This window comes from Camelus dromedarius, chromosome 5 (genome assembly GCF_036321535.1).
Source record: "Camelus dromedarius isolate mCamDro1 chromosome 5, mCamDro1.pat, whole genome shotgun sequence".
NCBI lineage: Eukaryota > Metazoa > Chordata > Mammalia > Artiodactyla > Camelidae > Camelus > Camelus dromedarius.
This window is the reverse complement of record NC_087440.1, coordinates 19,112,791-19,138,422: the sequence shown is the minus strand read 5'-3', so window position 1 is coordinate 19,138,422 and position 25,632 is coordinate 19,112,791. Positions and strand designations below refer to the sequence as shown.

The following is a 25,632-nucleotide window of genomic DNA, read 5'->3' as shown; positions in this document are numbered from 1 at the left end:
CCCAACTTCTTATCCAGTCATCTGTTGATGGACATTTAGGTTGCTTCCATTTCTTGGCTATTGTAAATAGTGCTGCTATGAACATTGGGGTGCATGTATCTTTTCAAATTAGAGTTCCCTCTGGATGTATGCCCAGGAGTGGGATTGCTGGATCATAGGATAAGTCTGTTTTCAGTTTTTTAAGGAATCTCTGTATTGTTTTCTATAGTGGTTGCACCAAATTACATTCCCACCAACAGTGTAGGAGGATTCCCTTTTCTCCACAGCCTCTCCAGCAGTTATTGTTTGTAGACTTTTAATGACGGCCATTCTGACTGGTGTGAGGTGATACCTCATTGTAGTTTTGATTTGCATTTCTCTGATAATTAGTGATATTGAGCATTTTTTCATGTGCCTATTGATCATTTGTATTTCTTCCTTGGAGAATTGCTTGTTTAGGTCTTCTGCCCATTTTTGGACTGGGTTCTTTGATTTTTTTCTTATTAAGTCGTATGAGCTGCTTATATATTCTGGAGATCAAGCCTTTGTCGGTTTCATTTGGAAAAATTTTCTCCCATTCCGTAGGTTGTCTTTTCGTTTTGCTTTTGGTTTCCTTGGCTGTGCAGAAGCCTGTAAGTTTCATTAGGTCCCATTTGTTTATTCTTGCTTTTATTTCTATTGCTTGGGTAGACTGTCCTAGGAGAACATTTTTGAGATGTATGTCAGATAATGTTTTGCCTATATTTTCTTCTAGGAGGTTTATTGTATCTTGTCTTATGTTTAAGTCTTTGATCCATTTTGAGTTAGATATGGTTTTATATAACAGAAAGGCATAACTTGCTGTGAATTGTGCTTCTAGTAAGTTAATAAAAAGTAACTGCATCAAGATTTCAGTGAACTCTGTGCAAAAAAAATACTCCATTTATTTCCACTTTAAGGGAAATGATATTGGAATCCAGAATAGGCAAGAGTTGTGGTGTGGAAGATGAGATCCTAGAAATGACTTGACTTTCATGATAAAAACATAGTGAAAGAAAAAAGTAGTCTTCCAATTCAACAAAAATAATTATATGTTTTAATGCTGAAGGGTTCAGAGTGAGGCATGTATGGAATTACGTGTAGGCCATATCAATTTGGTATGATGTTGTTACGGCCATCAGCTATGGGGTTATCCATCCTGAATATTTCCAGGCCTTGAGCCAATGTATTCATTTAAACCAAATACCAACATTACCAGACACCAGTTCTGATTTAATGTAGGAGATATTCCTCTAAGGAAGGTCCCATAATCCTTGCAGGATGACAAAAGGCATAAAGAGAAAAAAAAAAAAAAGGAAAAAGTTTTGAGTTTTTTCTCCCTATAATTGGCACCTAATTGGATAGGACCGGACGTTGTTGATCTGCTGTGTGAATGTTGGGTTCATCCAATTAAACGTGCTGTACCAAGCATCTCAGGTTTGCCAACAATCTCAGGTGCCCAATATTCCTGTCATGGTAGTTTTTTCATTCTCCAAAGAGCTACTTCTTTTGGAAAAGCAGACTAAATGTGAGTACAAAGAACACAGTACAGTCAGTAGTTCTTAACCTTGTGTCATGGAACCCTTTTAGAATTTAATTTTTAAAAAACTATGAAAAGGCACATACATGTAAAATGTTACAAGTTTTCCGAGAGTTCAAGGGCTCCCTTGATTCGTGGATCTCATAGGAGTCCATGGTCCCCTGTTGAGAACCCTCATCCAGAGGTCAGAGAGATTGTATATTAACTGTGGCTTTTTCCCCCCTAGATTTTCCTGAACAATACCATCGTTGGTTCTAGACTTGTTTTTGGACACACACTGATTGAAGAAGTCTTTACTTTTCAGGTATGATCATTTCTAATTGACTCCTAACTAGTCTCTCTGCCTTCAATGAGGCCACTGAGAAGTTTCACATAAGAGAAAAAAAAAATGTGCTTAGGCATTTGAAGTGTTCTTTATTAATCGAACTCTGTTAAAATCACCCTGTGAATTAGTTAATTTTTTTAAAAAATAGACTTTAGTTTTTAGAGCAGTTTTAGGTTCACAGCAAAATTGAGCAGAAAGTGCAGGGATTTACCATATTCCCTCTTCCCCACACCATTCACAGCTGTCTCCACTATCAACATCCCCCACTAGAGTGGAATGATTGTTACAATCATTGAGCCTCATTGACACATGATCACCCAAAGTCCATAACTTGCACTAGCTTTCCCTCTTAGTGTTGTACATTCTATGGGTTTGACAAGTGTATGATGACATATATCCACCATTATAGTATCTTCCAGAGTATTGTCACTGCACTAAAAATCTTCTTTGCTCTACCTGTTGATCCCTCCTTCCACCCTAATCCTTGGCAATCGCTGATCTTTCTATTGTCTCCATAACTTTGCCTTTCCCAGAATGTCATGTTGTTGGAGTCACAGAGTATGTACCTTTTTCAGATTGCCTTCTGTCACTTAGTAATATGCATTTAAGTTTCCTCCATGTCTTTTCATAGCTCATTTCTTTTTTAGCACTGAATAATATTCCATTGTCTGGATTTACCACAGTTTATTTATCTATTTACCTACTGAAAGACATTTGATTGCTTGTAACTTTTAGCAATTATGAGGAAAGCTGCTATAAATGTCTGTGTGCAGGTTTTTGTATACACATAAGATTTCAGCTCTTTTGAGAAAATACCAAGGAGCATGATTGCTGGATTGTATGGTAAGAGGAAGTGTTCATTAACTGGATGGAGACTCTTTTCACAAGGGATATGTATTAGTATGTCAAATCACCACGATGTATACTTTAAATATGTTATGATTTTATGCGTCGATTATACCTCAATGTAAAGCTGAAAAAATTTTTAAAGAGTATTTTTAGTTTTGTAAGTAATTGTCAAGCTGTCTTCCAAAGTGGCTGTACCATTTTCAGTGTATGAGAGTTTCTGTTGCTCTACATCCTTGTCAGCATTTAGTGTTGTCAGTTTTTGGATTTTGGCCACTCTAATAGCTGCGTAGTAATATCTCATTTTGGTTTTAAATTGCATTTCCCTGATGACATATGGTGGGAAGCATCTTTTCATATGCTTAGTTGCCATCTGTATATTTTCTTTGATGATGTGTCTATTAAGGTCTTTGGCCCATTTTTCAATTGGGTTGTTTTCTTACTATTGAGTTTTAAGAGTTCTTTGTATATTTTGAGTAACAAACAGTCATTCATCAGATATGTCTTTTGCAAATATTTTCTCTAAATCTGTGGCTTGTCTTCTCATTCTCTGGACATTGTCTTTCACAGAACAGAAGTATTTAATTTTAATGAAGTCCAGGTTATCAGTTATCTGTTTCATGGATCATGCCTCTGGTATATCTAAAAAGCTATCACCATACCCAAGATCATCTAGGATTTCATCTGTGCTATCAGATCTCAAAACTTTCTTTTCTGAGATTGTTAGCCTTCCACGTGTGCTCTTAACGTTTTTTTTTTTTTTTGAGTCAACATCTGTTCTAGTTACTTATTGCTGCGTAAGAACCTGTGTTCAAACCTAGCAACATTAAAAACAACAACAGTTTTATTACCCTTCTGAAATTCACGTAGGGCATGGTGGGGATGTTCTATGTCTGCTCCAGGATGTCCAGGGCCTCAGTGCAAGATGCAAATGCTGAGGGGTGGTTTGAAGGGCTGGAGGCTGGAATCACATGAGGCTCCCTCACTCACATGCGGTACCTGGGATGGGGTGACATGAAGGCAGGGCTCAGCCGGTGATGTTGACTAGGGCACTTACATGGGGTCTCTCTCTCTAGCTTGGACTTCTTACAGGGTGGTGGCCATGCTCCAAGAGTAAGCTTCCTGAGAGTGACTTTCCAGGAGACCCAAGTGGAAGCTGTGTGGCCTTTTATGACCTCACCTCAGAGTCACATAGGATCACTTCACATCATACCCTGTTGCAGGGACCAGTGAACGATGGCCTGCCACCTGTCTTTGTATTGAAAGTGTTATTGAAACATAGCTGTGTCCATTGGTTTACGAATCTTTCCTGGCTGCTTTTGTGCTACCGTGCAGAGTTGAGTAGTTGCAACAGAGACCATCTGGTCTGCAAAGCCTAAAATATTTACTACCTGGCCCTTTACAGAAAAGGTTTGCTGAGTCCTGCTCTACTGATTAAAGCAGTCGCTGAGCTCTCTGTGTGAGGGAGGGAACAGACCCCATTCTTGGAGGGAGGTGTGTCAAAGGAGATGCAGCCATTTAAAAAATCACCATAGCACCTGTTTGCCTTTTAGATTTTTATCCTTGTTTGGTTTTTAACTTTGTAAGCTATTTATTTATTTATTTTTAATAAGACTGCTTCCTCCCCACCTTTAACAGGGGCACTGGGAATTGAACCCAGGACCTCCTGCACACTGAGCACATGTTCTACCACTGAGCTATACCCCTCAGCCCTTGTAAGTTATTTTAAATTGCTCTTCTAACTATTTGTATGCTAAAGTTCTATTAGAGAAGGTTAAAAAGTGAGAGTCAACAATGTTATTTCGTTTTATTCTTTTTAAACTTGCTTGTGTCAGCTCTAGGGGTAAATATTTGGCCGGTAATTCTTTCAAAAAAGCCTAGAAAGATTGACCCTGTGTTCACAGAGTTAATATCAGGGATAAAGAAGACCTTTAGCTCCTAAAGAAGAAAAAGGAAATGGTAAACAATTGTCCAGACAGTTAAGCCTCCCTTAGTCAAGAAGTTTCAGATTTAAAAATCATTAACTACTTATTCATGAAAATTTTTTTACTTAAATATGCTATATTGGTACCATTTTAATTAAAGCCCAATTTCCTTATCTGTAGGAGGAGGTTGGATAGTCAGTGGCTCTCAACCCAGATTGCATATTAAAATCATGGGGAGCCCAGGTCCCCCATCCTGGATAATTAGATCAGAATGTCTGCAGGTGGGGCTCACATAGGTTTTTTGGGGGGAGAGGTAATTAGGTTTATTTATTCATCTATTTTTATTGGGGGTACTGGAGATTGAACCCAGGACCTCATGCATGATAGGCACACTCCCTTCCAGTGAGCTATACCCTCCCCGACTCACAGAGGTTTTAAAATCTCCTCAGGTGATTTTAATTTACAGCCAGGGCAGAGAAATGTGCCATTAGGTGATTGTAGGCTCCTTTACAGATGGTAAAATTCTCTTGCTGTGTGATTGTAAAGGAGATATGAAAATGGAAAGTTTTCCCATATATTTTTGCTAATGCTACTGAAAAAAATTATTTGGAATGAAAGTTGTACTTTTTAATATGATAACCAGCATAATTTCAACATTTCACGGTCATTTGGACTAACTGATTCAGCATGAACCTAAGCCAGATATTTTGATTTTCACATGTCTTTAGACTTGCTGATTATCTTTGTCATTTCACACTATTCACTTACTGAAGCAGACCTTGTCTGTTTGTTAATGAACATGCTGGTGTGACACTCGTTTTCGCAATGATATTGACACACGTCTGCAAATAGGTACTCACATGCTGTTTCTCAAGCTAAAGTGTACATGTGAAACACTTGGGGAATCTTGTTAAAATGTAGATCCTGATTCAATAAGTCTGGAGTGAGAATATAGCCTAAGAATCTGCATTTCTAACAAGTCCCCGAATGATGGCCGTGCTGGCGATCCATCATCGTGCATTCCACTTCCAGGAGCATAGTATTACCATAGCCATCCAGACTGGCCAGTTTAACTCAGAACTGCAAGTTCGGTCTCACTGATTGAGAAAAAGAATGCGGTCACAGGAAAAAGGGGAATGCTAGAGTCATTTTAAAATGTATTATACAGTGCATCATCACACCTCTTTTTTTTTTTTTTTTAAAGAAATAACCCACTGAGAAAACCAAAGAACTGTGTTGCTGGATCTTCCCACAGGTTTTACCAATAGTTATTTCCTTAGCTGTGTGATATCTGCCCTCTATAAAGAACCCTCGTGCAGTGGCTCATCCTGAAGGTAAATTCAGTGGCTGAGAGCTGATTTGGTTAGAGACAGTAAGGGCTACGTGGTGGCAGTACTTTGGACTGGGTGTTAGACCTTGGATCCTGTCTTTATCACCTCTTGATCTCGTGACCTTGAACAGGTCGATTAAGCTCACTGAGCTTCAATCTAGGCTGATAATCCATGTCTACCATACACCATGCTAAGAAGAGCAAATAAGATTGTTGTGAAAGTGCTTTGTAAATTACCAAGTGACATATATATTTTATTAGTACTCTATACGATTCTTTTTTATTTAACTGAGGTGTAATTCACATGTAACATTACTAGTTTGAGGTGTGCAAAATAATGATTTTATATCCGTATTCATTGCAAAGTTATCACAGTAAGTCTAGTTAACATCTGTCACCATATGTAATTACAGAATTTTTCTTCTTGTGGTGAGAACTTTTAAAATCTACTTTTCCAGCATTTTTTAAATATGCAGTGCAGTATTATTAACTGTAATCACCATGCTGTGCATTATTACATCCCGTGACTTATTTATTTGATGACTGGAGGCTTGTACCTTCTTATTCCCTTTACCCATTTCGCCTCCCACCCTCACGCCAGTCACTCTGGATACCACCAGTCCGTACTCTGTATCTTCCTTAGGGTATTCTTGACTCTAGACTCACATCCAAGAACACACTGTCTTTTGATGCTGTTAACTTTCAACTCTCTTTAATAGCAGGAGCATTAACAAGAATTAGATGATAAATAAAGCACCTGGAGTCTTTCTCGGTCTCCTGGGTCCAGAGAATAAACAGCTGGAGTTTTAAGAGAAGGAAGAAAGTCTGAAGAAGGAATACTGGGGGAAGTCGTGGGGAATTCAGATTCTGTCATTCATTATCCAAGATACTTGACCATTGACCTTTTTCACTTCCTTATGTAGATGGCATTGAGGAGCGTCAGTGATGTTGATAGAAAGTCCTGTACAATTGATTGTGATTAAAAGCCAATTTTGAATTAAAAAATAAAAGAAAGGCAACAGGTTTCTCTGGCTCTTTCAAGGAACTCAGTTTAGAGAAATAGTTCACACCACATCTTTCCTTCCCTCACTGGAAGGCTCGCTGTAGGCTGACAGTCTCCTACCATAGTTGTAAAGCAAAGAGGCTTGGCTTTTATCACTGTAGTGGAATAAAAATATTAACTTAGGAAAAACTAATTCAGCTTCTATGGTTGGACAAGAAGCCTCTATGATGAAATAGTTATGTTCATAAATGACCTCAGGGTGGTAACCTGCAAGTAGGTGAGCGAGTTGACTGTGTGTCTCCGTTTGTAAATAGCAACGAAGCAGTTTTCCCTGTGCTGGTTCAAGTAGCTGTCTCTGCACTGGGGACCCTTATGAAGGACCCGGGGAGTGCATTTCATATAAAGTAAATTCCGGGGGAATTGACTGAATCCAAAGCAAAATTAGCGTGCAGACCAGTAAACTGATGCACGTGGTACCAGTATATAGTTCTAGGGATCTAAGTTCTAGGGTTTAAGTAAGACGGAGAATGCATTTTTGTGTGTGTTTCGTTTTGCCATCTCGCTTGCAGATTACCTGGTTAGTATAGTTTCCTTTGGGCTCAGCAGCCGCAGAAAGTCTTGAGCGTAGCAGGAAACATTTTTTTGTGGATCTGGTAAGTAGCATTTATCTTTTTCATTAGGTAGCCCCCGATATTTTCATAAACACATCTCAGAGTCCCCAGAACTCTGCTGGGTATAGAAGATTTTTCAATAACTTCCTTGTAGGAGCTTCCTACAATGATAGAAACTCATTCCTGCTGTTCAGTTACCTTGAGACCTTCCTGATGGTTGACTACTTAATTCTCCAAATTCTGGTTCCCATAGTAAAGTAACTTGCTCCTTCTACTCCTGGGGTTGTTTCCTGAGCAACATATTGTGTTCTTGAATCTGTGGCTGCCCACTTCCGATCCTGATCATCGTTCTTATCTGCAGACAGGGCCACTTCTAACTTGTCCATACCTTCCAGGCTGATGTTCTCTGAAATCCAAGCCTTGATGACTGGTGACTTTGCTCCCAGTGCGAGGAGTGTGATGAATGTCTACGTGTCTTTTGTTAAGCTTCTGGCAAAAGCCAGAGCACCAGACACTGATCCACTGAGGAATGTCGGCTTCTGATATAATATATAAGGCATGTGATACGGTTATTTATGTGCACCTTCCCGAGTGCTGGATCTGGAACGTGTATGCATTTCCTTACTGGTTTTACAAGTGCTTTGGTCCTTTAGCGAAGACAAAGATCAAAGAATGAGAACTCGGGTAATTTCCCAGTGAATTCCTAGAATATAGGTACCCTAAATGTGGTATTCTTTTGCCCTGCCTGATTTATCCCTGGGAACATTGTCTGAATGCCAATAACCATTTTCAAAGTAGCCGAACTTTCCAGTACAGTATGTTCTGGAAGCCACCATCATAAGGACATTAAGGAACCCTTCCAGTGTTCTGGTCCTACATCCAGTCATGTCCTTGTCAGGAGATTGGGGAGGGCTAGTCTGTCCACAGACTTTAGGGCTAGGGGATCTCTTACCTTCAGGGTGGACCCAGAAGATAAGCCTTTGGGCAAGAGGTTTTGTTTAGTCTTGTGTCTGCTATTAAGGAGCTTGCCAGTGAGAGAGTTTTGCTCTTGGTCATCTGAACGTTTCTTTTTCCTTTAGAGAGTTCCAGGGCATTCTGTGTTGGCTCAGAATATGTGGAGTAGCTGTGAGCTAGAAGAGTTTCACCCTACCCTCACCTTTGTCATCCTACAGTCTTCTGAAGCTTCCCTGAAATTCAAGCATGGGTAACTCAAGGACCTGTGTACTCCCCAAGGATGCCAAAGATTCAGATCCTGTTGTAGGATCCAACTAAAATTTCTTTAATTCTCCCAGTGAAATTTTACCCTCCCAGAACAAACAGAATAAACAAGCATCACTGTGTGACTGGTATATAATATTCCCCCTGTCTAAAATGAAGCTTAGTTCTCGCTCCACACGCCAACACTAGGAGATGACAAGATTCTGATGTGGTTGTAGGAGAGACTTCCAGAAAATATAATGAGATAATATCTTTCAAAGTTTGTGAATTTCTTTCTCCTCTAATATTTTTTGAACTCAGTCCCAGTTTATACTTAGAAGTCATCCTAGATATCCCAGTGGGTGACAGGGCTTTGCCATCAGCCAGGAATTTCAGGATGATAAAGCAGTCTCTTACACTGACCTTGCAGGCTGACCCCTCAACTTCACTTGCTGCCTCTGTAATGACTGAACCTGGACCTTTTGCCTAATTGAAACTGATCGGCCCCGAATTGGAAGAGTCTAAATTCAGGATAAGAAGTAGACAATTGGTAGAGGGAGAAAACAGAGTAGCTTCTACATTCCATTTCACATTGATACCCTATTATGATAAAAATGTTCTTTCTTGACCCAGCCCCTCTGATACTTTACCATACTCATCTTTGGGTAGAGTTTTCTCTTTTTCATTATTTCTAGAATAATATTCCTTCTTATCAGACACTATAGACAGACACCTGGCCCTGAATTCTATTGCTTTTTCCCCAAATTTCCCTGTATAGAATTTTGCAGTTTTCTCCAGCTGAGTTGTCTGAAACCTTCACAGTTTTCAGATAATGTGCATGAAAATAATTTCAAACACTAACAACAGGGAGACACAGAACCTCTTGGAAGCTGCTGCCAGTGAAGTATTTGCCCGGTCCTATAGCAGCTGAGATGCTGGGGATTAAATTTCTCTGAATAAGTTTGTGGCCTATCAGCAGTTGTCCCAGCAGAAGATAAATATCTCTCTGGGATAGAAGAATGGGCAGGACGTGAATAACAGTTCCTTTCGATGCAAAGACATTATACCAGCTTGTGTGGACCATAAACTAGGGGAAAGCATGGTATCATCCCCTCCAGTGTAGTGTGGAAAGCGACCGAAGGGTGATGTCTAGAAATGAAGACAGAGCTATGGGAAACCATAATTTGAATTTTAATTCTTTTCCGTGTTTCAGCCCCAGCTGAAGGTGCTAATGATCACTAAAATTTCTGTAAGTAGAAGCCAAAGAGAAAAAGGAAAAAAAAAGGAAGAGCCACGACTTAATAGCCAGCCCTTTAGAACTGATAATGCATTCCTTTCCTAGTTAGTCCACCCACTCCCAGGGAGTTAGGGACGTCACTGGTCCCCAGAATATCATATGGTCACTTTCAGATCCATAGTGTAAAGAAGGCAGTTTCCCTTGCCTGTCAATAAAGGACAGAGTCACTGTTCTTATCTCTGGCAGTTTCCCATCCCTTAACCTGTGTTTTTCTTAAGCTTTCCCCCTAAGTCGGGATGAGAGGAGAAACTTCGGTGGGAGGAACAGAACTTCTCCCATCTACTTGCTCTTTCTGGGGTAAGAGTTTGTTCTTTGTGGATTTGCCAGTCTGGGCCCCCGCTGGGACCGTGTGAGTGAGCACAGCAGGAACAGCCCACCTCCTTGTCCTCCTGTTAAACCCCTGGAGGACTACAGACAGGTTGACAAACAGGTGTGTTTAGCTAGGGCCGAAGTGAAGGCCCTGGTGGAAGATTCGTTTCTATACAATGAAAAGCGTGACGACTAAGCTTACTCGGCTGACCAGGAGCCAGGAGACTAGAGCTGGTGTCAATTCCCTGTGCTCTTTGTAAGTAGACAAGCACAGGATTGGTAATGGGAGACAGAACAAAAGGATGTTTCTTAAGAGCATGTGGTGTTCTTTGCTGAAATTCAAAGAAGAGAAATCAGTGAGGGAGAGCTGGGAGTTAGATGTTTAGAAGGAATATTTTAAAACAACAGTTTGGACTTTTGCCCTCACATGAAAGGTTTTGGCTTAGATTTGCAAAGCTGGCATTCCAGAAGTTGTTTTATTTCTACCGAGGTATTAATTAAGCTACCACTTGGTGCCATTCTCACAGACAGTGGTTAAGTGGGTCAAAGATTGACATGCTTTTAATTTTTTAAAAGAAGTAGTACTCTGATAAAAGAGCTAGATGTAAGTGATTCCTAGAACTGTCCACAAGAAGAAAGAATTACACATGATTAGAAACGATTTCAGAGAATGCCTAGGTGTCATTAATTATATCCCATACTTATTTTGATATTACTGATCATTGTTTATTCTAGTGTCACCTTGCTTACTTTATTTTATCCAAACCTTAAGAAGGACACAGTTTTCAAATTTACTCTCACGTCTTTTTTTTTTTTTTTTTACCCCATGGAGGTACTGGGCCTTGAACCCAAGACCTTATGCATGCAAGGCACACACACTACCACTGAGCAGGTCTGCTCTCTGACCTCTTCTTGAATTTAGTCTTCTGAGGGCCTTGGCCACAGTTCTGGAACCTTCAGCAACTTTGTCAACCACCAAAGCCCCTCACTTCTTCTGCTGAGACTTTAACAGCGTTAGGTGGATGTTTGCTCATCTTGAACAAGCTCAGGTGGCTTTTCCCAGCGCACCCAGTACAGCATGGCCCTGAGAACTCAGTTGTTTCCTCCCTTGGCGAAGGAGAAGCAGCGGAAGAACACGCCTTCCTGACCGCCCCTGTGGTGGTGAATTCTGTGTCAACTCGGCCAGCCTACAGTGTCCAGATGTTTGCCCAGACACCAGTCTAGATGTTGCTGTGAAGGTATTTTTCAGACACGCTGAACGTTTAAATTCGTAGACTCTGAGTAAAGCAGTTTACTTCCATACTGTAGGTAGACTTCATCTAATCAGTTGAAGGCCTTAAAATCAAAGACTAAGGTTTCCCAGAGGAAAAGGAGTTCTCCTCAAGACTGCAGTATAGAAACTCTACCTGCCAGCCCTAAAGACTTCACACTTTCCAGCCCCTAAAATTACATGACCCACTTCCTTAAAATAAATCTCTCTCTCTCATAGCCTATTGGTTTTATTTGTCTGGAGAACCCTGACTAATACAACCTTTCTAATAAGAAAATTATTCCTAGTGAAATAAGTCAGACAGAGAAAAACAAATACTGTGTGGTATCACATATTTAGACTCTGAAAAAAATGACCTCAGAGGTGCAGGGAACTTATCGGTGGTTGCCAGAGGTGGGGGCTGCAGTTGTGGAGGAGGAATGGGTGGAAGGGGGTCAAAAGGTACAAACGTCCCGTCATGAATAAGTCCTGGGGATGTGATGGCTATAGTTAATGCTGTAGTGTGTATTTGAAAGTTGCTAAGAGAGTGGATCTTGAAAGTTCTCATCACAAGAAAAAAATTGTAACTATATGAGGTGATGAATGTTAACTATTGTGGTCATCACTTCACGATGTATACACATATCAAATCATTATGTTATACACCTTAAATTAGTACAGTGTTATATGTCAATTATATCTCAAGAAAACTTGGGGGGAAAAGAAAGTTATTCCTCTGTCTTCTAGCATTTTTTTTTTCTTTGAAACCAGACCTGAGCTTCTAATCTGCATCGGTTACTTGCATTTATTTATAGCATTTCTTTATGGGTTTCCTTAGCAGTAGCTCTAACAAATTTCTATTGTGCAGCTGCTTTTCTTCCCTTAAAGAACCTTATCATTCATTTACCTTTTCTAAAAAAGAACATTTCAAAATTACATTTAATAGAAAGTAAATTTAAAACATAAATTCAAAGTGATTTACTCATTCTTCCTTGTCACAGTTTTTCCAGATGAAGCTCTTGAAAATATTTTAAGTCTTTGAGGATGTATGTTAGATACATATTCCCCTTTTACCAGAATATAATGAGTTACCTATGGTGGATTGTGGGTGAGGAAGAAGAAGCATATTTCAATGAATTTAAGACATCAAAGACTGCAAGATTGTTAGTAAGAGAGACAACAGAGTACAAATGCCAGTTTGCAAAAGAGAAGGTGGAGCTGTTGGTACTGATAAACCATAAGTCCTATCAGAATTTCTCCTGATAGACTGGCAGCATATAGAACAAATGGCTATCTTCAGTTCCTTTCTCCTCATCTCTGCTGTTGCCTGAGGCCTCAGTGGTGTCCCGTCAAACTTTCCAAGACTTTCCAAGACTACATGAGTGCCTTCTTCACTGCGGCTTGTGCGTCTTAACCTACTCATGTGGCAGGTGCTTCTTTGGGTCTTGGTGACAGAAACCCATAGAAATGTGATTTAGTCCTTAAAGAGTATAGGAACCCACCCAGTTCCCAAGTAGGAGAAAAACATTCAGAACAATCAACAACATTTTTTGAGTTATCCATCAAATGCAAGGCATCTCACTCAAGCTCTTGAGAATGATCAAAGAAAAAAAAAAGAGTAGAAAACACATCTCTTCAAAGAAATGACAAATGGGCTGACTTTCAAAAAGCGGAAGACACACTTTACTACTTCAAAAACTCCCAGAGGGATTTAAATCCTACATTCTGCCTGTGGGAGCCTTTCCGCATTACTTGGGAATCCTCTGTGTCCCCAGGGGAGGCAAGGCCAGCTCTGTTTCTCCAACACCAGTGCCCAGCAGCACCTGTGACACCTGTGTGCACCACAGAGAACTCTTCTAGACGTCAGTATGTCCAGGGCCGCGGAGCTCCCCCTTAGCACTTGCTGGGAAAGTGGACCATTTTGGAGTAGAGAGTAAAAGAAACTTGGGTGAAAATACTTCATGTAGATAAGTGGTGTGTGTAAGGGGAGTGTGATGTCCAGCCTTGTGTTTTTACTTCCTTCTTCCTACCGGAATCAGTTTAAGCATTGTTAAGCATTTGTTACCCCGTTAGTAGAAGTTGCAGGTCTGGATAGAAGCTTCCTGATCTGTCCAAAGGATGCTGGAGCTGGTGGTTGGAAGCTTGGCATTTCCAGAGAGAGAGGAGGCTGGCAGCAGCCCTTTTGCAGCCGTCAGACAGTGGTGAGAATCCTGGCCCTCTGTCTAGGTGTTATAGTAAGCAGGCTTCAACTTTTTCTTTCAGTATTTTATTCAAGAGAAAGAACAGCATCGAGGATGAGTCCAAAGTTTTAGCCTGAGCCACTGGAAGGATGGAGTTACCTTAACTAAATAACCAGAGGCGACTCAGGGAGGAGCAGATTTAGGGGGAAAGATCAGGAGTTCAATATGGGACAAGGGAGAATTGAGACATCTGCTAGACATCCAAGTGGGTACATTGAGCAGGCAGCCGACTATATGAGTGGAGACAAGTCAGGGGTGGAAATGTACATGTGGACATCATCTACCTGCAGGAAACAGGGCAGGATTCCCTGGAGAGAAACTGTAGCCTAAGACAGAGCCCAGACTGAGCCCTGGAGCAGTCCTGTGTCTCAGGTCAGAGTGACAGGGAGAACTGGGGAGGGAGTCTGAGGAGCAGCCCCTGAGGAGAGAGGAGAGCCAGGAGAGTAGGGGTCCTGAAAGCCAGAGGCAGTTTCAAGGAAGAGAAATAAAGTGATCAGCTGTTGAGAACGCTACTGATGAGTCAAGTGAGGATAAAGAAGGAGACGTGCCTTGGATTTTACAACATGGGAGATATTAGTAACCGTAACAAGGGCAGTTGATATGGAGAGGTAGGGGTGGAGGCCTGAGTGAGTGGGTTCAGGAGAGAAGGGAGAAGAATTGTAGACCAGGGAGATGGATGATTATTTTGAGTTTTTCTGTAGAGGAAACAGAAATAGAGAGTAAGCCGGAGGGGGAAGGGAATCAAGAGCAGTGTTTTGTTTGTTTTTTTTAATTATTGTATTATTTAATTATTTTATTTTGTTGGGAGGGAGGTACTTAGGTTTGTTTATTTTTAGAGAAGGTACTGGGGATTGAACCCAGGACCTTATGCTTGCTAAGCATGTGCTCTATCACTTGAGCTATATACCCTCCCTGTCATAAGCATTTTTTTTTTAAAGTGGAAGAAATAATACTATATTTGTATACTGATGGAAATGTCTAGTAGAGAGAAAAAATGTTGATGCGTCATAGACAAGGGAGAATTGCTAAAGCGATTCTCAGAATGTCTCACAGAACTGGAGACTTTCTAACCTTGTGCCAAAGTTTATTCTCACTCTCTGCATAACAAATGCCAGCAGGGCTGGTTAAGGAAATAGCCTCTGTAGGACAGAGTGGAAAGAGTTGTGAGGCTCGTTTGAAAGCCACAATCCCTCCATCCTGGAGCCTGAAGACAGGGCGTGGATGAAAATGCTGGCCCTGGTGTGTCAGCTTTGACCCAAGGATATGTTTTTCTGGCATCTACACAAATACCACCCAAGCATCCTTTCTGTGAGTTATAATAAAACCTCCTGAAGACAGATGTGACCATTTGTGAACCTTTGAAGGGGACAAAATAAAAATCTCCCTTTTTACCTCAGAGATAATTGTTTTTATAGAAAATTAAGGCTGAAAAAATAAAATAATGCCACTTGCAGCAACATGGATGGACCTGGAGATTGTCATACTAAGTGAAGTAAGTCAAAAAGAGAAAGAAAAATAACATATGAGATCACTTATATGTGGAATCTAAAAAAAAAAAAAGACACAAATGAACTTATTTACAAAACAGATTCACAGATATAGAAAACAAACTTGTGATTACCAGCAGGGAAAGGGGGGCAGGTGGAGGGATAAATTGGGAGTTTAAGATTTGCAGATACTGACTACTATATATAAAATTGATAAATAACAAGTTTGTGCTATATAGCACAGGGAACTATATTCAATATACGTAGTAACCTATAATGAAAAATCATGTGAAAAAGAATATTTATGTATATGTATGACTGAAAGATTATGCTGTACACCAGAAATTGACACCACATTGTAAACTGACTATACTTCAATTTAAAAAACCCTAAAAAAAAAATAAAAGCAATAAACAGCAAGGTCCTACTGTATAGCACAGGGAACTATATTCAATACCTTGTAATAGCCTATAATGAAAAAGAATATGAAAAGGATATATATATATATCTGAATCACTATGCTGTACACCAGAAATTAACACAACGTTGTAAACCAACTATACTTCAATTTAAAAAAATTAAATTTTTTTTAAATGAACAAAAGAAAATTAAGGCTGTCTCCTGAATTATATGGGAAGTTTTACTTAGTTTTTAAAAAGGTTTCAGGCATTATCTTCAATGTATACGCAAACAATAAATTTCAATTGAACTATTGATTTGTGGTAAGCTATGAAAATCATTTCTACCAGGGCTTTTAAATATTTTCCCCCAGTTCTCCCTAGCAGAGGAGAGCAAATGCTTACTCTGGGGGGTACAGGGGTACAGCTGAAGTGGCCAATAAAATCATTTAATTTCTTTGAAGTCTCCTTTTTAAATATTAAAACCCATATGAATTTTCCATTTTATACTATAATAACACCATATTTTTAAATATATTAAAATGTTTTAAACATTTAAAATAATTTACAATGTTTCAAATGATCATTTGGGGAAAAAGAAATGTTCTGCTTATCTCTGGTTCAATGAAGAACTCGCTTTTCATGGATTCTGTCCATGTCAGAAAACTGGGCTGAACTGAAGGCAGCTGACACCAGTATCAGATTCATCATCTTGGCAATTTCTCTTCTCTATTTTGGAGCCTCAGTGTCTCTAGAATCCACACCCACAAAAATATACTAATGAAATGGCAACAGTTTTTCACTGCTTTACAGGCTATACAAGAGTAAACGCTGAGGAAATATTTTTAGGATGCTGCTGGAGAGAAAGCTGTGGTGCAGTGTTTTCAAATTCCTGTGATAAACAATTCTGATCGTTGCGTCATCCTGCTTACAGGCCAAGTCACCAGTGTCATATGATCTGGTCTCTCATCTGGTCAGCTTTTTTACCATTTTCACAGAATTCTTGTCAGAGCTTTTTTTTTCATTGAAGTGTAGTCAGTTACAATATGTCAATTTCTGGGGTACAGCATACTGTTTCCATCCTACATATATATACATCTATTTGTTGTCGTATTCTTTTTCATTATCGGTTACTACAAGATATTGAATATAGCTCCCTGTGCTATACAGAATTTTTAAAATCTATTTTATATGTCGTAGTTAATATTTGCAAATCTCAAACTCTCCATTTCTCCTTCCCCACCCCTTTCCCCCTGGTAGCCGTAAGCAGAGCACTTTCATGCTGAAGAAAGGTGACTAATGATGTTTCCTATTTTACTAAAGCTGTAACTTCCACTACATTTCAATGAACCAAGAATCATGAATGATGCAGCCCTCATGATTTCCATCTGACTCTCAATCTTTATTTTTATTATAGCAATTTTATTGATGTGCAGGAAAAAAACACATTAACAGGTTTGCTTTGCAATTGTTATCTGAAATTGTTCCAACTTAAACGAACCAAAAACTATTCAATAAGATGACTGAGTGAGCCTTTATCATCAAGATGAATAGTTTAATCAAACTATGCAAGTTTTGGTCTTTTGTTATCATCTCTCTGCTTGCTAACAAAAAGCATGTCAACCTCGAGTTTGAAACCTTACCCTAGTGTACTTCCCGCGTCCCATATTATTTTGAACCAAATTCTAAATGTCGCGTTATTTCATAAATATTTCATGAATATTTCAGCATACCGAAAACATTTGATTAAGGACGATTAGGTCAGGAAATTGAGTTGATTTGCAAGAGCCAATGGCTTTGTGTACAATCCAAGTAGTATCAGTGATTTATGAGGTGACAAGCTTATAAGGCAGGTAAGTGTCTATTGTACAATAGTTATTTCAGCCTTCTCGGAATCACTGAGAAGTCACATGTTCGAGTTTATCTGCTCTGGTCAAAGTATAAAACCGTGTGGGCCACAGATATCCACAAAACTTATTCTTGCCTCGTGTGGCGTCTTGTATTCACTTACAGAGACTCCAGAGCTAATATAAACAGGCTCCCTGATTACATCCAAATGTCAGGGTTTTTGGTTGCTCTCCACACACACAAATTTTCTACTCTACAGTATGCGTTCAAGAAAAACACATGTCTGACTGACAAGGAAAAGCAGAATTTTGCTGATTTCACTTACACATGTGTCACAGAACCCTTGTAAGAAGCAAACATTTTAAACAGTTTTTCTCCAAAACCTGGAGAAAAACTGACACTCTCTGACAATGTGCCATAGCTTTGAGAACTGTGGTTATAATCCTGCAGGGATAAGTATGCCCCTGCCTGAGAACAGAACGCATCGGAAGCCTTTTTTTTTCTGTATGTATTTATTGGCGAGAGAAGGAAGTTTTTTTCACTCTCTAGGGTAGGATGTGTGGAAAACTTAAAGTCGATCCCTCTCCATGTTCTCAGGTATCAAGGTAGTAATTTCTTGGCGTGGAGGAGAGTGCAGTAGATAATTATTTTGCCTTCCTTCCCTCTTCTTTCTCCATTTTGTTTCCCATTCTTTGAACCAGCCACCAAGTTCATCACTCTTTTCCTGTCTTTCCCCCAGCCTTGTGTACTGGAACAAGGCGAAAGGAGAGGTTTGCGGGGAGGGGAAAAAAGCCCTTCCAGTAGTTTTTCTTCTTAGAGGCTCTCTGCCCCTGCTCTTGAATAATTGTTGATAATTTTATTCATTTTGTAGGTGCTGATCAAAGTGTAATTGTCAGCAGTTGTTATGAAAGAAGTAAGCATACCAAACCCACCTCATGAGACTCTATTGCTGGCAATGCTATTAATAGGATAAAAATATCATGATATTAATCAGTATTCACTCATTCAAGAACTACTACAGATCTATGAACTGCCTACTAAGTGTGAGGTCACAAGGAGGAATCAAATAAAATTTTTAAAAATTGTCCCTGACCTCGAAAAGTTTACACAGGAGATAAAACCTGTACATAAATATTATAATACAAGATAGAATGTGATATGTTCTATGTTGGTACTTCTTTTATTTTTTAGTACTTCTTTTATTTTTTAAACACCTTTATTGTGGTATGATTATTGTACAGTAAACTACACATATTTCAGATGTGCACTTTGATGAATTTTGATAAATGTATACACCCATGAAACCAACACAATCAAGTTAGCTAACATTTCCACCACTTTCCGGAGGTACAATTTTCGAATTCCCAATTTATCCCTTCCCACCCCCTTTACTCCCTGGTAACTGTAAGTTTGTTCTATATGTCTGTGAGTCTGTTTCTGTTTTGTAGATAAGTTCATTTGTGTCATTTTTTTCAGATTCCACATATAAGCAAAATAATATGTCATTTTTCTTTCTCCTCCTGGCTTACTTCACTTAGAATGACAATCTCCAGGTCCATCCATGTTGCTGCAAATGGCATTATTTTATTCTCTTTTATGGCTGAGTAGTATTCTATTGTATGTATGTATGTATGTATGTATGTATGTATGTATGTATGTATGTGTGTGTATATATGTGTGTGTGTATCTTCTTTATCCAGTCATCTGTCGATGGATATTTGGGTTGTTTCCCTGTCTTGGCTATTGTAAATAGTGCTGCTATGAACACTGGGGTACATGTGTCTTTTTGAATTAGAGTTTCCGCCAGATATATGCCCAGGAGTGGGATTGCTAGATCATAGGGTAAGTCTATTTTCAATTTTTAAAGGAATCTCCATACTGCTTTCCATAGTGGTTGTACCAAATTACATTCCCACCAGCAGTGTAGGAGGGTTCCTTCTTCTCCACACCCTCTCCAGCATTTAATGATGGCCATTCTGACTGGTGTGAAGTAATATCTCATTGTAGTTTTGATTTGCATTTCTCTAACAATTAGTGATGCTGAGCATCTTTTCATGTGCTTTTTGGCCATCTGGATGTCTTCTTTGGAGAGATGTCTGTTTAGGCCTTCTGCCCATTTTTTGACTGGGTTGCTTGTTTTTTGTTTTTTTGTTTGTTTGGTTGGGTGTTTTTGATATTAAGGTGTATGAGCTGTTTGTATATTTTGAAAATTAGTCCCTTGTTGGTCACATCATTTGCAAATATTTCCCCCCATTCTGTAGGTTGTCTTTTCATTCTGTTGATGGTATTCTTAGCTGTGCAAAACCTTTTAAGTTTGATTACATCCCATTTGTTTATTTTTGCTTTTATTTTGATTACTCTAGGAGCTGGTTCAAAAAATATATTGCTGTGATTTATGTCCAAGAGTGTTCTGCTATGTTTTCCTCTAGGAGTTTTATAGCATCTGGCCCTATGTTTAGGTCTTTAATCCATTTTGAGTTTATTTCTGTATATGGTGTTAGAGAATGTTCCAGCTTCCTTTGAAATGGTCTGAGACCACCTACTAGATCAGAATCTCTGGTTGTGGGGCTCAAGGATCTGCCTTTTAGCAAGCCTTCTAGTTGGTTCTACACATTAAAGTGTTTTATATGTTTAAACATTTTCTGGGAGAATATAAGAAAGGGTTCCATTCCAGCATAAAGAGAATCAGAAAAAAAAAAAATAGAGAAGAGAATGAGGAAAATTTTATGACTTTTTCCAATAACGGTTAAATGACCAGGAAGAAAGTGTTCTTAGATCCTTCTCTTGATAGTTGACTTTTATCATGTTATTACATTGCAGATAAATCATTTTCAACTGAAGATTAGTTAGAAACTCCTAAACCACAAATTTAGATGGATTTTGAAATGGAAATTTTCCTTTGTACTTGCATTAAGTTTTGAAAACGCTGCTGGAACTGTAGTTCAAGTTTAGAAGATTCGTGTAAAGCAATTTGTTATGACTTGTGATGGAAACAGCACTAGTTACCATCGAAGTGACTTTACCATGCTGTAAGTTTTGCACAAAGGCACTGTTTTGCCTTGTAATTTTAGGCTGAATTTACTAAGAAACATTATCAAGGCTGCAGCAAAAGCTATTTTCCAAAGCTATTTAATGTTCAGTAATAGTAGTTGAAGGGAATTCTCTTACAGAAAAATTTCAGTCTCTGCCTGAACTCAAAAAATTGCGTTAAAACCTTTATCCAAACTTTAGCCATTGAACTGCGTCACGGGAGGGCAGGTCAGGATAGTCAAACGATTCTAAGTCAGCATAGTTATACGATTCTTCTGTCATTTTAAACTCAGTATTGACTCCTTGAATAACTGATAACAGAACAGTATTGGTAACATCTGTTAACCCATGGAGAGCCAAGGAAAACGGCTCAAAATCATTTGCCTTCTTTTTAATTGGCCACTAATGTTGCTCCCAATGTCCTCAACTCTTAGAGCAACTCTTCACACCGAATGGCTAATAGTTTTAAACAGGTTTGGTTTTTTTCTGGGCACATTTCTTCAGCTGCTGCGTTCAAACATGATTTAGTTAACTCCCCAGCAGTTAACAGCTACTCTTGCTTGGCTAACAAATGAGCCAGTAGGAAGCTTGCTTTGTTGCAGCCTTGCTTTCATTTTTTTTATTTTTGTGAAGAAATTTTGCTGTGGTAAGCTATTTATTCCGTTGAAAATTTTCCACTTTTTCCGACTGTTACTCTCCTCTGAGTTGGCACTGTTGTGAGCAGTGCTTTGTTTGGTAATGTCAACATACAGTGGATTCTTTTAGCACAGCTATAATGTCACTGTATAATAAGCAAAATGCTTTGCCATCTAATTGGATCAAAATAACCCACATTTCACCATGCCTTAGAAGCATGACATTTGAAGTCCGGTTTTCGTTTTGACATGACGGGTATGCACTGGCAGTAAAATAAATATATAAAATATCTCACGGATACAGTGATACATAAGGCACTTGAAACACTGTCACATTCTGTGTCAGTGTGATCTGTCAAGCTCTAACCGTGTCAGTGTGATTCATAGCCCACGAGCAGCAGTGCGAAGCAGTGATAGCACCACACAAGGTCTCTGTCGCAACTGACTCCACTCTGCCATCGTAGCCCAAAGGCAACCATAGATTGATGTGAGGAAATCTGTCTGTATCCCATGAAACATTTGTGGGCATGGAGATGTGAATTTCACGTAATCTTCACGTGTCGTAACAGTCTTTCTTTTGATTTTTTTCAACTGTTGAAGAATGCAAAAGCCATTTTTAGCTCACCGGATGTTAAAAACAGGTGGCAATCCATATTTGGCCTGCAGACCATAACTTGCTGAATCCTGCCCCAGCGGATGAGCCCAGGGAAGAATATCTTAAGAGAGAGTCTAGAATATGACACTGGAGGTCTCAGTTCTTTGTTGAACCCAGAGGAAGCAGTTTCTGACCATGTTGTAGGGCAAACTTCAGATATAAGTGGATAAAATGGATGATAAGAAAGTGGATATGGGAAATACAAGCAATGCTTTCATGAAATTTCCCTCTGAAAGAGGGGAAAGAAATGAGAGGTAGTTAGGGAATGATGTGATTTAAGAGAGATTTTGTGTGTGTGTGTGGTTAAAAAAGGAGAGATATGAATATGAACACATAACCTTTATTTTCTCTTTCTGTTTTTTTTTAATAAGGAAAATAATACCTATCTTGAAGTTTGTTAGAAAGATCAAATGAAGTAAAGTATGTTTTGTCCTCAGAATGATGCCTGGCTTATGGCAGGTTCTCAATAACAAACATCAATATTCACATATGCTCATTGTTTTTTGGTAAAACAACAGCAGGGTTCAAGCTTCCCACATTACCTTGCTGTTAGAGTCTTAAACTATCTTTTAATTATTTTATTTTGGCAAGGAGGAAGGTAATTAGGTTTATTTATTTTGGGGGGAGGTACTGGGGATTGAACCCAGGACCTTGTGCATGCTAAGCATGCACTCTGCCACTTGAGCTATACCCTCCCCCTTAAACTATCTTATTTAAAATCAAGACAGTACTCTTACTGAGGTGTTTTGAAAATTGTTAAGTAGAAGTTGACCAATTAGTCAAGATTTTGTGACTAATAGTTTTGATTTTGTAACTTCCTCAAGCTTTCCTCCTTCTTGACTGAGTTCAGTCTACTTAGTCTGTCGTCACGTGGGAACCACTTTCTCCCTTAGATCATTTTCGTTGTCTTTTTAAAACCATACTACAATCCTGCAAACGATTATACAAATGAATCATACAAATCATACACAGATTTGGTGTATCAGTGGGCTTATTTTTATTCCTATTCGTTTTTTTTAACGTAACTTTTTTTCCCCTGTAAGTCATACACGGAGTTACCATATGACCCAGCAATTCCACTCCGGTATGTCTGGGTCCACACGGACACTTGTACATAGATGTTCACAGCAGCATTACTTATAACTGCCAAAAAGTGGAAATAACCTACATGTTCACCAACTGATGAATGGACATAAAATGTGGACTATCCATATAATGGAATTTTCTTCAGCCATAGAAAAGAAAGACATAATGATATGAGCTACAAAGTGGATGAAACCTGAAAACGTTTTGCTAAGTGAAAGAAGCCTGTCACAGAAGACCACATACTGTATGATTCCATTTATGTAAAATTTCCTGAATAGACAGGTCTATAGAGACAGAAAGCAGATTGTTAACGGCCCAGGGCTTGGAAGAACGGGTATGGGGCTTTGTGTGGGAGCATACTTTGTGGTGTCATCATCTGATACCCTAGTCCCTGTGGATATGTTTCTGCTGAAGGTTGTTGTGCTGAAGGGCTCTTTCCCCCTCATGCATCTGTCTGTCTTTAGTGGTGTATAGGACTTTGCATGTGAGATTTTAGTTTTAGGAATAACTTGAAGCTGAGATAGATGTTATATTTCTTAAAAGAAGAATTTTGATTGCTTTTTTCAGACACCTGGGAGTGCCAGCGATTAAGTATCATTTTAATCCAATTCCAGGCTAGAGATTTTCTGGGCTGTCAGATGATTTGAAGCTAGGCTGTAGATAGCACAAGGGCTGGGTCATTTCCACCTCACCTTCATTCCTAGTGCGCCACAGGGTTGGGCTAAGCCACACTGGAGCCTGGGGCAAGAGAAGCATCCATAATACTGATCCTGTCTTTATTTTTAAATTTGATATTTTGTTCATCATGGATTTTTCCATTAATTCCGTTAATTAATTTTCATTAATAATACTGTATTAAAGTATTATTTATGGATTACCAAGTGTTTTGTTTCCTCTAAATTTTGTGCCCAAAGTGAATATTTCACTAACCCTACTCCCAGCCTTGGAATTTTTACATCCTGGGAGTTTGAAGAGACAAAGTTGTGGGTCCCCCCCACCCCGCAATTTCCTGTAAAATCTTAAGAAGATTTTGGGGAAACTCACTGAATTTCTTTCTAAATCATACTATTTAGAATTAACCATCTAAAGACTCACACATGATTAGGAACTGAAGTGGATGAAACATAAACATTTATCCTCACTTCCCCCTGAAACTGCCCTAAAATGATAGTTGTGGAATAACAAGGCAAAACCCCACAAGGACTAAGAGAAAAGAAAAGAAAGAATAGGAGATGAGAGCTGCCCATAAATTTTTGGAAGACAAGGCAGCTGATGGAGGAGTCTGATCCCAGACAGCAGGGTACCGGAAGCAGAGACCAGTGTCTGCAGAGGGAGATCACGAGAAGTGAGCCAGTTCACCATGCAGAAGCCCAACCAAAAAATGTGTTGTTCTCATTATTAACCGCCAGGGGGAGGCAGCCACAGTTGGAGGCAACCAATCAATTCACATGATTGGTCCATAGTACACATTTCCTGTATCACCTCAAGGATGTTTGAACTCTCCCGTGTATTGTCACAGTCTGGTCAGGTGGGCCCTAGTCTTAATACAGCTGGACAAGGTTCTAATACGCTATATTGATGCTATTATGATTATCTCAAAAACTGAGGATCAAGTAAGAGAGGTAAGAGAGACCTTAGCAAGGTCATAAATCATGTAACTGACTGGGGATGACTGATTAACTCCAAAAAGTCCAGGGCCTCGCACAGACTGTGAAATTTGGGAGGACTGCATGAGCTGGAACAACCTATGGTGTACTGCAGACAGTGAGAAATAGATTGTTGCTTCCCACCTCTCAGGCTGTAGGGACTCAACACCTAAGTGGGCTTGTTTAGCTTTTGGGAAAATCGTATCCCTCACTTAGGGATACTGTTAGTTTCTGTTCAGAAGATTACTCAGAAAAGGGCTATATTTGATTGAGGATCTGAACAGCACCAAGGCTTCTTAGAGCTGCAGAAGACTGTAGCCCAGATTATCCCATTAGGACCTTATGCTCTTCATGATGAAATAAAATTAGAAGTGTTGGCTGCCTGCACTCATGCCAACTGCCAACTGGAGTCTCTGGCAAAAGCCCGTAGCTGCTGCTTAATGGTGACCTTGGGGCTTTTGAACTGGGAAAGTACCAGATGCTACTCTGTAGTAGACTCCTTTTGAAGACAGTTACGGGCTTGTTATTGTGCATTTATGGAATACCTCCAGTAACAGAAGGATGTAAGATTATATTAAGGCTTGAAATACCTAACATGTCTTGGGTGATGTTAGAAAAGCATTCCAACATGCAGGACAGTACCTAGAGAAGTTCCGTCCTGCAGTGGATGTGGTATACACAGGAGCACACCCCTGGGAGTTTCTGTGGGAGGGGCTCACTGTAGTCACAAGCATGGGGCCTCTTTTCCCCTGCGCCTGACTGTAGACCCTCCTGAAGAGGACTGACCAGCTGTTATTGGGCTCCTGCTGAGCCTCAAACTCGTAATAAAAATTGGCCTATTTGCCAGCAGGAAAGGCAGAATTTTCCGTTCCTCTGGGGAAGTAGTCCCAGAAGAAAAGTTCCATTATATAGCAGGTGTTTGTGTGTATGTGTGTAGGCTGGCATGTGGATTACACTGTCCCTTTACCTATTGTTTGG

At 39.5% G+C, this 25,632-nt stretch overlaps 1 long non-coding RNA gene across 8 annotated transcripts in view; it reads left to right on the top strand.

Moving 5' to 3' along the window:
* LOC116153454 (uncharacterized) overlaps nt 1-25,632 on the top strand; it is an 89,346-nt gene that overhangs the window by 27,954 nt on the left and 35,760 nt on the right. For all 8 annotated transcript variants that reach the window (XR_004137197.2, XR_010380861.1, XR_004137195.2 and 5 more), the window contains one exon: nt 1,764-1,841. This is a non-coding gene — a long non-coding RNA (uncharacterized LOC116153454). The remainder of the gene's footprint in view (nt 1-1,763; nt 1,842-25,632) is intronic.